Source organism: Gracilinanus agilis, chromosome 3 (genome assembly GCF_016433145.1).
Source record: "Gracilinanus agilis isolate LMUSP501 chromosome 3, AgileGrace, whole genome shotgun sequence".
NCBI classification, from domain to species: domain Eukaryota; kingdom Metazoa; phylum Chordata; class Mammalia; order Didelphimorphia; family Didelphidae; genus Gracilinanus; species Gracilinanus agilis.
In genome coordinates, this window is record NC_058132.1 from 478,858,586 (window position 1) to 478,873,176 (window position 14,591).

Below are 14,591 nucleotides of genomic sequence, written 5' to 3' on the forward strand. Positions count from 1 at the left end.
TTAAATGAGATAAAGAGTTGCATAAAATCATCAGCCTCACTTTCTTCCAGAATCACTGGATTCCAATGGCAAGACTAAAGTCAGCACAAGGTGAGGATAAAGTGGATAACTCTGGGCGTCTTCAATGTCTCACTAAGCTCTAAGTGCTTCATCTACTTTCATAGCTTTTGGAAAAAATTGTTCTCTTCCACCCATTCTTCTGGAGGAAGTCTTCACATGATTGGGTAGACATCCTCTAATTCACCAATACGTTTAAAGCCTGTAGCTTACCATCAATATGGGTTACCCTCTCTGTTGAGATGATTTTACCTGAGTATAGCTCCTGTACATGCTACAAGTTCTTGGAGCCAAAGGTGAGAGATGGGTAACAGGTAGACACAAAAGTGGATGATCAGTCTTGAAAAAGGCTCAGTAAACCCTCATAACAGAGGTGCTTGTGCTCCCAGAAGTTTCCATATGTACGACTATAAAAATTTTTTAAAAGATACTTCTAAAAATACCTTTTGTAGCTATACCAAAGGGATAGATTTTTTTAAGGAAACAATGGCTAGAAATAGTCACAAAAGGTAAAAATTAATTATTTAGACTAATTTTGAGAAAACATTTGCATGAAAAAATTAACATAATTAAGATAAAGAAAGTAGTAAATGAGATGGGTGAGGCATTTTATCAAATATATCTAATGTGAGGGTAGAACCAAGATGGTGGAGAAGCTATAGGGAACTATCTGATTTCAACCAAACTACCTTCCAAAAATCAATGATATAAAGCCTCGAAATGAATTCTGGAGCAACATAACCCACAAAAAGACAAAGTGAAATTATTTAATTTTTTCAATTATTTTTTTATTTTGAATATTTTCTCCTAGTTACATATTTCATGTTCTTTCCCTCCCCTCCAATCCTCCCTAACCCACCTTAGCTGATGCACAATTCCATTGGGTTTTACACGTATCATTGACCAAGACCTAATTCCATATTATTGATAGTTGGACTAGAGTTATCATTTAGTGTCTACATCCCCAATAATATCCCCAACAGCCCATATGTTCAAGCAGTTGTTTTTCTTCTCTGTTTCTCCTCCAACAATTCTTCCTCTGAATGTGGCTATTTTTCGTTCTTATAAGTCCCTCCTCCTTGCTCTGGATCCTTGTATTGCTGCTAATATAAAAGTCTGTTATGTTCGATTGTACCACAGTGTCCATGTATAATGTTCTCCTGGATCTGCTCCTTTCACTCTGCATCAATTCCTGGAAGTCATTCCAGTTCACATGGAATTCCTCCAGTTCTTTATTCCTTTGAGCACAATAGTATTCCATCACCAACATATACCATAATATTTTCAGCCATTCCCCAATCAAAGGACCTTCTCTTATTTTCCAATTTTTTGCCACCACAAAGAGCACGGCTATAATGTTTTCGTACAAGTCTTTTTCCCTATTATTTCTTTGGGGTATAAAACAAAGCAGTGCTATGGCTGGATCAAAAGGCAGATAGTCTTTTAAAGCCCTTTGAGCATAGTTCCAAATTGCCATCCAGAATGGTTGTATCAGTTCACAACTCCACCAGCAATGCATTAATGTCCCAATTTTGCCACATCCCCTCCAACATTCATTACTCTCCTTTGCTGTCATTTTAGCCAATCTACTAGATTTGAGGTGATACCTCAGAGTTGTTTTGATTTGCATTTCTCTAATTATTAGAGATTCAGAACCCTTTCTCATGTGCTTATTGATAGTTTTGATTTCTTTATCTGACAATTACCTATTCATGTCCATTGCCCATTTATCGTTTGGGAGATGCCTTGATTTTTTGTACAATTGATTTTGTTCCTTGTATATTTGAGTGATTAGACTTTTATCTGAGTTTTTTGTTATAAAGATTTTTTTCTCAATTTGTTGTTTCCCTTCTAATTTTGGTAGCATTGGTTTTGTCTTTACAAAAACTTTTTAGTTTAGTAGTCAGAATTATTTATTTTACATTTTGTGTTTTTTTCTAACTCTTGCTTAGTTTTAAAATCTTTCCCTTCCCATAGATCTGACAATAGTTTCCTTCTTTATATTCAAGCCATTCACCCATTCTGAGTTTATCTTGGTATAGGGCGTGAGATATTTATCTAGGCCCAATCACTCCCATACTGTTTTTCAATTTTTCCAGAAGTTTTTTTTAATAGTGGGTTTTTGTCCCAAATGCTGGGTTCTTTAGGTTTATTGAAAACTGTCTTGCAGAGGTCTCTTACCCCTAGTCTATTCCACTGATCCTCCTTTCTGTCTCTTCGCCAGTACCATATTGTTTTGATGACTACTGCTTTGTAGTACAGTTTAAGATCTGGTACTACTAGGCCACCTTCCTTCATATTTTTTTTCATTATTTCCCTTGATATTCTTGAACTTTTGTTCTTCCAAATGAACTTTGTTATGGTTTTTTCTAATTCAATAAAAAAATTTTGGTAGTTGGATAGGTATAGCACTAAATAGGTAAATAAATTTGGGTAGGATGGTCATTTTTATTATGTTAGCTCCTCCTACCCATGAGCAATCAATGTTTTTCCAATTGTTTAGATCTAGTTTTAATTGGGTGGAAATGGTTTCATAGTTGTGTTCATATAATTCCTGTGTTTGTCTTGGCAGATAGATTCCTAAGTATTTTATATTGTCTAGGGTGATTTTAAATAGAATTTCTCTTTCTAACTCTTCCTGCTGCGATGTGTTGGAAATATATAGAAATGCTGATGATTTATGTGCATTTATTTTGTATCCTGCAACTTTGCTAAAGTTGTTGATTATTTCCACTAACTTTTTAGTTGAATCTCTGGGATTTTTTAAGTAGACCATCATATCATCTGCAAAGAGTGATAGCTTGGTCTCCTCATTGCATATTTTAATACCTTCAATTTCTTTTTCTTCTCTAATTGTTACTGCTAATGTTTCCAGTACAATGTTAAATAATAGAGGTGACAATGGGCATCCTTGTTTCACACCTGATCTTATTGGGAATGCTTCTAATTTATCTCCATTGCACATAATGTTTGTTGATGGTTTTAGATATATACCATTTATTATTTTTAGGAAAGGCCCTTCTATTCCTAAACTTTCTAGTGTTTTCAATAGGACTGGGTGTTTTATTTTGTCAAAAGCTTTTTCAGCATCTATTGAGGTAATCATGTGGTTTTTGTTGGTTTGCTTATTGATATGTTCAATTATGTGGATGGTTTTCCTAATGTTGAACCATCCTTGCATTCCTGGTATAAATCCCACCTGATCATAATGAATAACCCTCACGATCACTTGCTGGAGTCCTTTTGCTAGTATTCTGTTTAAGATTTTTGCATCAATGTTCATTAGGAAGATTGGTCTGTAGTTTTCTTTCTCTGTTTTTGGCCTATCTGGCTTTGGGATCAGTACCATATTTGTGTCATAGAAGGAGTTTGGTAGAACTCCTTCTTTGCTTATTATGTAAAATAGTTTGTATAGTATTGGAATTAGTTGTTCTTTGAAGGTTTGATAGAATCCACTTGTGAATCCGTCTGGTCCTGGGGATTTTTTCTTAGGGAGTTCTTTGATGGCTTGTTCAATTTCTTTTTCTGATATGGGATTATTTAAGTATTCTATTTCTTCTACTGTTAATCTAGGCAATTTATATTTTGTAAATATTTATCCATATCATCTAGATGGCTATATTTATTGCCATATTAGTGAGCAAAATTTTTTTAATGCTTGTGTTGATTTCCTCTTCATTAGAGGTGAGGTCTCCCTTTTCTTGTTTGATACTGATAATTTGGTTTTCTTCTTTCCTTTTTTTAATTAGATTGACCAGTACTTTGTCAATTTTATTTATTTTTTTCAAAGTAACAGCTTCTAGTCTTATTTATTAATTCAATACATCTTTTACTTTCAATTTTATCGATTTCTCCTTTGATTTTTATAATCTCTAATTTCGTTTTCTTCAGGGGATTTTTAATTTGTTCACTTTCTAGTTTTTTGATTTGCATGCCCAGTTCATTGATCTTTGCTTTTTCTAATTTGTTATTATATGCACTCAATGATATAAATTTCCCCCTGAGTACTGTTTTAGTTGCATCCCACAGATTTTGGTAAGATATCTCATCATTGTCATTCTCTTCAATGAAATTATTAATTGTTTCTATGATTTTTCTTTAACTATCTGATTTTGGAGAATCATATTATTTAATTTCGAATTAGTTTTCATATCATTATTATGATATGAAAAGTTTACATTTGTTATTTCTTCTCTTTTGCACTTGTTTGCCATGTTTCTATGCCCGAGTACGTGGTCACTCTTTGTGAATGTACCATGTGCAGCTGAAAAGAAGGTGTACTCCTTTTTGTCCCTATTTATTTTTCTCTATATATCTATTAACTCTAATTTTTCTAGGATTTCATTCACCTCTTTTATCTTTTTCTTATTTATTTTTTGGTTTGATTTATCTAGATCTGATAGAGGAATATTTAGATCTCCCACTAGTATGGTTTTACTATCTATTTCCTCCTTGAGCTCTGCCAGTTTCTCCTTTAGAAATTTGGATGCCATACCATTCGGTGCATACATGTTGAATACTGTTATTTCCTCATTAGCTATACTGCCTTTTATCAGGATGTAATTACCTTCCCTATCTCTTTTAATCCGATCTATTTTTACTTTGGCTTTATCACAAATCATGATTACCACTCCTGCCTTCTTTTTCTCATTTGAAGCCCCAAATATTTTACTCTAGTCCTTGACCTTAACCCTATGTATGTCCACCTGCCTCATGTTTGTTTCTTGTAGACAACATGTGGTAGGATTTTGTATTCTCATCCATTCTACTATTTGCTTCTGTTTTGTAAGTGAGTTCATCCCATTCACATTCAGGGTTATAATTTTTAGCTGTGTATTCTCTAACATTTTGGTATCCTCTCCTAGTTAAGTGATTCCCACACCTTCAAGTTAAGGAGAAAATATGGCAAACAACCAAAAAGAAACAATCCAAATATTTTGAAGCTATAGTAGGATAACATAAAACTTGGCAGCTTCTACATTAAAGGATTACAAGGTCTGGAATATAATATTCTAGAGGGCAAAGGAGCTAAGACTTCAACTAAGAATCACTAACCCAGAAAAACTGAGCATAATTCTTCAGGAGAAAAAAAAATTGTTATTCAATGAATTAAGAGAAATTTCAAATGTTCCTGATTAAAAGACCAGAGCCAAATGGAAAATTTGACTCTCAAATACAAGACTAAAGAGAATCATATAAAAGTAAACAGGATTGTGTACATCCCTACATGTTTAGATGATTCTTATAATACCAAAGAACTTTGTCATTATTAGGGCATGAAGAGGAAAGATCAACTAGTCAGAGATCAAACTGGGCTAAGTAATCCCAAGGGTTTTGTCACCTGGGACTCTGGGTTATCTCGGAAGCCAATCCCTGGCTTGAGAGGAGATTCAGGCTAATGCTGAATTCTATCTCTTCTGACTTCTTAAAAACAATCTGGGTAGTTAGCTTAGCAAATACTCAGATAGCATTTGGGGTTTTAGATAAGAGCAGAGAGTGTACAGGCAGGGCCTAAAGAAGAAACAAAGAGCAACCTCTTGGGAGGTGCATAGAGGTTGGGTTGAGTCTAGATTTTGTAGTGTTAGGACCCTATCTACTCTTTTCCCTTACTCCAATTATCAAAATAAACTTGGTTTCTAAAGCCCAAAGGTTTTGTGCTTTACCGGCCCTGGGAAGGTCCCTAGGTGAGTGTTTCTCATCTCCCATCTATCTAGGCCTTTCCCAAATAATCTGCCTTCATTTGGAGGTAGTCATCTCTTTCACTACCCCACACCAATCAGATTAGCTATTATGACAGAATAGGAAAATCTCAAAACTTGGAGGGGTTATGGAAATATTGGTACAGGACTGGATTATTGGGGGGGGGGATTATATACTAATTCAATCATTCAGGAGAGTAATTTGGACCTATACCCAAAGGGCTTTAAAATAGTACTTTGATCCAGCAATACCATTACTAGGTTTGTATCCTAAAGAGATAGCTACTGCTAATTTGGTTTTCTTTCTTTTAAAAAATTAAATTAACCAATGGTTTATCTATTTTTTTGTATTTTCATAAAACTTACTCCTTGTCTTATTTATTAGTTTAATTGTTTTCTTACTTTCAAGTTTATTCACCTCTGCTCTGATTTTCAGGATATCCAATTTGGTTTTTAATTAGAGATTTTTAATTTGGTCTTTTTTCTAATGCTTTTAGTTGTATGCCCAATTCATTAATCTGCTTTTTCTCTATTTTATCAATATAAGGATTTTGAGTTGTAAATTTTCCTTAAGTGCTACTTTGGCTAGATCCCCCAAATTTTGGTATCTTCCCTTTTCATTGTAATTCTCTTTAATGAAATAATTGAATATATTTATAATTTATTGTTTGACCCATTCATTCTTAAGGATAATTTTAAATTAATTTTTATACCCTTTCATGAATGTAATTTCATTGCATGGTGATCCAGAAAAGATGCATTTAATATTTCTGCTTTTCTATATTTTGTTATGAGTCTTTTATGTCATAATATATTGTCAATTCTTGGGAAGGTCTCACCTAATGCTGAGAAAAGGTATATTCCTTTTTGTTCCCATTCAATTTTCTACAGAGCTTTTTCATATCTACCTTTTCTAAAATTCAACTCACCTCTTTTTCTGTTGTTGGATTGATCCTTTGTGTGCTATTTGGGCTGCATTAAGTTGGATTCTACTCTCCAACCCCCAGCTTTCACAAGAAGTGTGCTGCTCCTCCTCCTGAGAATTATTCTACATGCATTTGTACTAGGTCACTCTTTCCGGTTCCAGTTCTCCTATTGCCCAGATACACTGGGATGGTCTTCAAGATGTGCTGGGATTCTCCTCCCATTGTCAATTCTGTTGCTCTCCTTTCTTACCACAATGAAACAGATCCCTCCATGTTTTCTTGGATGGAGCCTTACTTCATCCTGACTTTTGTTGGTTCTGCGTCTCCAGAATTTGTTTTGATGCTTTTATTGTAGTTGTTTGAATGAGCTTGCAGTATTACAAACTCCACTCTCTTAGCTCTCAGAAGTGGAATTACTTGATATATTACTTTTGTTGAACTGTTTTTTGGTTTGGTTTGTTTTTTTTTACCTGTTTCACTTCATTTTTTTGTAGTAAGAAATAATTCTCTGTAAGAGGGAGGAACATTTTGGGACTTGCCAGTGATATTAATTAAGTAAAGGATATTAATTATTTAAAATAAATTATCTTGAAACCTCAAGAAAGTCATTTTAATTTGTTTGGAAACAAGTTTATAGAGTATTAAAGAGAGGAAATATGGTAAGAAATTAAAGGCAGCATTACTCTTTCTAGAATTTTAGCAGTAAAAGGGAAATATACAGTATGGTGGTATGAAAGAAACACAATAGGTGGATTGGATTAGACTTAAAGTCATAAGATCATATCATAGATTTACAGCTGGAAGGAACCTTAGAGGCTTTTGAGTCCAACTGCCTCATCTATAGATGAGGAAAATGAAGTTGAGAGAAATTTTGCCTAGGGTCAGTCACACAGCTAGTAACTGCCTGAGGCAGGATTTGAACTCAAGTCTTCCATACTCTAAACCTATTTCCCTATTTACTATGCCACCTAGTCAATAAGATCAAGGTTTAAATCCTGCCTCTGACACTTTTTAGCTTTATAACCATGATCCCTGAAACTCAGCCTCTTTATCTATAATATGGATACTATAATAACCTGAAGTTCTGACTTTATAAGATTGTTATGAAGTGCCATAACCAATTTATAGTGAAGCACAAATATCAATGTTATTGTGATACTATAAAGGAAACAATGTTTATAGATAGTTAAGAACTGAGCAAGGTTGAAGGTATTAGATAATGGAGTCAATAAAACGGGAAATTGAAGAGAAGAAGAAGAAAGAATAATTGATCCTATTTGAAGAGAAGGAATTGGAAGTAAATAAATAGGATTAAATGAAGAAAGAAGATCTAACTTTGATAAGATTCTCTTTTTCCAAAAGAGAAGGGAAAGATGAAAAGATGGTTTGAAGATAAAGAGATTTTAGATGAAGTCAGGGAGATGTAAGTCCTGGGAGAGAGAGGGGGAGAGAGAGGGGGAGAGAGAGAGAGAGAGAGAGAGAGAGAGATGGAAGTTGAGATGTTCAGTTAAGAAAGGACTGAAGTAGATTCAGAAACATCTGGAAAAGTGGCTGCTAAGAATATGCATCCAGTAACATTCAGCACTTTTGAAATAGACACAGAGAACTGGGGTGGCTGGACAACTCAAAACTGGGACTGGTAAGCTTAAGAGCATTAGGTATCTTAGGTGGAAAGTTGGGAGTAGAGAAATACAAACAATTGCAGAAATAAAGGAAAAATAGAGAGATACCAGAGATTGACATAATCTACTCCTTGGAGTTAATTATTTTAAGAAGAAGCTCAATGATATCTTTATTCCAAACCCCTGACTGAGCACAGAATACTAATGCTTCTTAAGAGTGTTTGGCACAACATTCTATAGCAATATATTTGTCCCATATACTATAAGAAACGTCATCATTTACACTTTGGTGAAAAATGCAAAACAAATTTGTAAGGGTCAACTAAAGAAGATACAATTTAGGTTAATTTATGATTTCTCCTGTGGTTCATAAACCTACTCATGGGAATATGAAATTAGAGTACAAAGGGAAGATCAAATTAACCTTTGCTGTATTAATTTTAGCTTAATTCTATAAATACAAAAGCCTTTTAGAACAAGAAGAGAGATAATCTGCTAGCAATTGCAAGTTCCATGTGTACTATCTGTAGTCTATTATTTTTTCTTACCATAAGAGTTTCTCTTTAATTTCTCAGTCAGTCAATAATCATTTATTTTTACTATACATCAGGTATCATTATAAGCAGAGAACCACAGCCTTAGCCTTCAAAGACCCTACATTCTAATTAAAGAAACAATAGATACAAAGGAAACTGAAAAGCTGTGGGAAGTTGGAGTGCTGATGGAGGGGAGGTGCCTAAGTGGGTCACAATGGCCAGAAAAGAAAATGAGGGATGGCTTGTCTGTGCCCTTCCCCAAAATGGAAGTTCTGGAGGAACTCACCAATAAAAAAAATCGTGATCAATAAATATAATTACAAAAATGTATTCCTGTTCCCATTTCTCTTTTATTGATAACTCACAACAATCTCTCACAGGATTAATATTGGATCACTGACCAATTAAGCCAGGATTTTAGCAAGTCTTTTTGAGGCACTATTTTCCTGAAAGAAATGTAACTCCACAATCAGTAGTCAATCCCTTTTTTTGTTTGTTTTTAGAATAAATAGATCTGCCTTCCTTATCACAAGTTCCTAGGAACTAGAAGGCCTTCCTGGGTACTCTTATGAGCAACTAAAAACAAGTTTATTCATAACAGAAAAGAATTAGATTTTTTCAAATGTTTGGTTTTGTGCTCTCCTTTTTTAATGTTCTTAAGTTTCTGAAAACTTTCAAAGTGGTTATTATATTTTCAAATGTAGTTTGGGAGTTTTAATATATTTAATAACATCAGATCAATAGCGTCAGTGCCACACAATGTATTGCAGCATAGAGAAATGCCTAGATTATAAAAGTAACTGAATTTACTGGTATGTAAGCTCTAGATAGCTTGTCTATAATCAACCAGAAGGCTTTCAGGGTAAGAAAATTAATGTACTGAATTTTAATGCTAGCACTTTTCCTTTATATAACTTAATATCCCCAATCAAAATTTCCAACTGCATTTAGGGAGGAAGGACCCATACTCATATATACATATCTTACATACACACAATTAAAAAAATAAAGGCTATTTTTTATCTCTGGCATAAATCTCAGTATGGCATCATGCAAAATGGGTAGTGGAACTGAGGCTTATTTGAACTGTTACAAGCAAATTCATCATTGTATTTTTCGTTTATAAATGTCTCTAGCAGAACAGTAAGACACTTGATTCTTTTTATCTATATTCAAGATGAAACATTCTTTTAAAAAAGGAGGGGTAGACATCTTTAAAAAGTAGACTTAGAAAGCTAGGTATGTGTACTCTGTATAATCTTTTCTATACTGCCTTAAACTTCATCTCTCTAGCAACCTGAAGGAGCATAGAAGTCATTTATATTTAGCCTGCTGACAGTTATGCACCAGGACCTGCCTTAAGCAAAATTTCTAAAGTAGGTGAAATTTGTCCTTTTTCTCCATAGTGGTGAACCACACTGGAGAGTCATGATTTCTACTGAAGGAATTCCCATTCCTGGCAAAGAAATTTTTGTATGAAAACTCCACGTCAATTTTGTATGGGTTGGTATACTCTAAAAACCAAACTATTCTGAAGTATTAAGAAATATGTATCTCTCTTTCCCCTCTACCTCATCTGCTAACCTCATAAGTCTTAGAGGCCAACTTGGGATCCAAGCTAAGAGGGCAGGCTCTGAATGTTTCTAACACAATCTAGGGCTAACAAGAATGGATCATAGATGCTCTTATGTTACTTGCAGTTCTAAACAGCACCATGTTTGGATGATCAGAACTACCCACATCAATGATAAAATGGCTTTTGTGTTCTCCTTGCTATTTTATGGCTTGATGAGTGCGCCATGTTGCCCTACAGTACAATATTGATTTGAAAAAACTATTCCCTCGATATTTAGTCTCTGACATCTTTGAAAGTTTTCTTTCTGTGCCTTTGTTACAAAAACTCTTAGCCTCCATTATAGGTGGACTAGTTAACAAGTAACAATGATACACTTCCAAAATAGGGAGGTGTTAGTTAGTGAGGTCCAGTATTTCTTCTTATAAACCAGGAAGATACCAAACCCTCTTAAAACCACATAGAGTATGGTTTGAGCTATGATGGTAATTCAGCTAACCCCCTGAGTGGCAAAGGCCACCTTAAATTGTAAATTAAGCCTTCATGACAAACTCCAGGACAGATCATGGGATCAGAATACATAGCCTTAGGCCTGGAGGGACCTCAGAAACCTAGGCTCCTTTCCCCACCGCACCCCAACCTACATTTTATAGATGAGTCAGGGGAAGTTTTTTGAATGTTGAAGAAAAAACTGGCCAGGAGCAGTTGTCTGCCATTGCAATATTACAGATAAGCTCAAGTCAACAGGACAATTTGACATGCATTTGTTAAGCAGTGACTTAATAGCTGAGCACAGCTCCTGGCATATAGTAGACATGGCACAAATGATTATTCCTTCCACTTCCCCTATGTACAAGTCATTTGCTAGAAACTGTAGTCAGGACAAGGGTAGAGAAATAAATAAATATTAATATAGTGCCTCCTGTGTGCCAGGCAATGTGCTAAGTGCTTTACAAATCAACTCTTCTAGGAAGGGTGGGGAAGGTGAACAGAAACAAAGCCCAAAAGTTATTCTGTGGTCACAAACCTGGGTAACTGGAAGATGGTTGTATTTTAAAGAGAAACAATAATTTAGGATGAAAGGTAAGTTTTGTATAAAAGTGGATCTTCTTGTTTAATCATTTTTCAGTCATGTCTGACTCTACATGATCTTATGTGAAGGTTTCTTGGCAAAGATACTGGAGTGTTTTACCATTTTTTTTTTACCATTTCCTTCTGTAGCTCATTTCACAGATGAAGAAACTGAGACAAATGGGGATAAGTGACTTGTCCATGGATCACATAGCTAGAAAGTATCTGAAGCCAGATTTGAACTCAGTAAGAAGAGTCTTCCTAACTCCAGTCTCTATAAGCTATCCACTGTGTGACCTAGCACTTTTATTTTAAGGTGTATTCATGATACCCAGGTACTTATAACCCAGGTTATAAGATACTAGAATTAGAGAGAAGGACTGTAGTGAGATTTTGGAGTCACTTGCATCAAAACAAAATACTTGCCACCACTTTCCCTCAGACCCAGATCAAGATAGTCCAGGACTCTGAAACAATACTGAATCAATCCAAGAACCCCAGAAACAGTAGTGTCTCCCAGACCAGGCTCTGATTCTTGCCAAGTCCAATGACCATCATCCAAAGAAAGTAAAACCTGTGGGAAAGGAGCACACAATCACAGCCACCACGAACCCCAATTGCCACCAATTGGAAGGCAAGCCGTCCTAGCTGAATCTGTAAGGAATCTTGAGGCAGAGATGGGTAGGATGAATCGCTGTACCACCGTGAACACCACACACACTAAGACTTATTAATAAATGCCCTAGACAACATTCAAGAGCTTTTGGGATATCAGCACCCTTCTTTCTCAGAAATCCATCTTCCTACTTCCAGGCTAACTCCCTGTAAGCTAAAGCAGAGGATCAAACTAAGTTGAAATTTGACTTGATAATTGCTTCTATATATGATGCAACCCCTGTCTCAGTAATAGCCCTAACTAATAATAATAGCTACCATTTATAATAGCACTTTAAAGTTTGCAAAGTGATTTAGAAATATTCTCATTTAATACTTAAAGCAATCCTAGAAAATAGGTGCTATTATTAGCCCTATTTTATAGATGAGACAACTAAGGTGTAAAGAAGTTTTGATGTACCTAGAGTCACACAGCTAGATAAATATCTGAGGCAGATCTCCCTGATTCTGAATCTCACCTAGTTTCTTCTTCAGAAGAGGAAGAAAAGAAAGTTTTTACCGCCAAAGTCTTTGGCACTGTCATATAGTTCAATATCTGAAATGGACATGGAATGGTAATGGAAATGAGATCAATGAAGATGTGTTACTGTCATATGCCTTGCTTCTACATCATAATAACTTTTGGACCTTTTGGTTGGATTTGCAGGTGAAATTTCCTATTTATCTTGTGTCTCTCTATTAAAATATAAATCTCTTTGAGAGAAAAAAAATTGTCTTACTTTTCTTTTTGCTTTCATCTTTACAAATGAAGAGGGCAGCTAAGTCTTACAGTGAATAGAGTGTCTGACTTATAGAGTTAGGAAGACTTGAGTTCATCCTTAGACATGTACTAGCTATGTAACCCTGGGCAAGTCACTTAAGCTTATTTACTTATTTTATCATCTGTAAAATGAGCTGGAGAAGAAATTACAAACCACTCCAATATATTTATCAAGAAAACCTCAAATGGCATCATGAAGAGTCAGACATGACGGTAACAACCGAATGACAAAAGTACAAATGATGTATTTTGCATTTAATAGGAGTTTAATAAATGCTTCCTCATTCATTTGCAGGGAAAATTATTGGACCCCCCCCCAACTGATGAAGAGATCATTAAGGTTGTGTGTAAAGAAGAAAGAAGAAAGTCTAGGACAGAGCCTTTGGGGACAGCCACAGTTAAGAAATGACACAGATCTTGCTAAGGGAACTGAGAAAAAGCATCCAAATGGTAAGGAACCAGGAAAGAGTAGTTTCCCCAAAATCCAGGAAGGACAAACTATCCAAGATGAGAGGTGGTTCAAAAGCCGCTCAGAGATTCAGAAGGATGATATTTTAATCAAGACCATTCGATTTAGCAGCTAATGGATTACTTGTTAACTTGGAGAAACTAGTTTAATTGTATCAAAGAAGGCAGAATCCTTGCCAAACCAAAATGGGTTAAGGAGAAAATGAGAGGGTAGAAATTGAAGGCAACGATGTATATGACTTTTTTAAGAGTTAGATTGTTAAAGGATGGAGAGATACTATGAAAGGAAAGTGCTATAAACAATAACATGTAAAACACTTAGGTATCATAGTCTCCGAGGAAAGTGGCTGCAAAGGTAGGAATCTTATTAGAATGAACTTAGTGGTTCTATTTCATAAGTTCCTTATTTGCAATTACATCCATCTTTTCATGCAAGTGAAGTAAAGGAAATATCTCATGCTGCTCATTCCTATTCTTTCTGTAATGTGTTATGTTGGGAGACTTTGTCTTGTACATTTCTGCATGATATTTTAATATAAAAAAGAGGCAGCATTTACATATTGTTTCAGAACTATGGTTACCATCTAAATTCTGTGCTACTATGTATATCAATTCAAGAGTATATCATGTAACAGAGGCATGAGGGATAGAGGATGAAATTTTGAGAGCACTGATAGGGGGATCTCTCAAATAATGAAACTTTAACCTAATGTAGTTTGGCATCTTCTCTGCAAATTAGATTTTTACAAAATTGCAAAGGACATTGAATGACTAAGTGATTTTTCCAGGGTCACACTTTATGTATAGAAGTCATATTTGAACCCAGTTCTTCTTGTTTTAAGGTGGCTTTTCTGTCCATTTTGCCTCATTGCTCCACTCTTAGAAATGACATTATCCAAGTAGAAAAATATTGTCTAGTCTAAAACACTGGGATAATTATAAGTACTTTTCTCTTTTCCAGTCTTAAAGCCTTGAAGTCATCTATATTACAGAGATGCTAAACTCACAGCCTGATTGTGGAGGACCTGCAAAACTCCCCAGTGCCCCCAAGCATATGAAAATATAACTGGGAGGAGTACAGCTACATAGCCCAGTGGATTGAGAGGCAAGCCTAAGATGGGAGGTCCTGGGTTCAAATCTAGCCTTGTATAATTACTAGCTGTGTGACCCTGAGCAGTTCACTTAACTTCGATTGCCTGGCCCT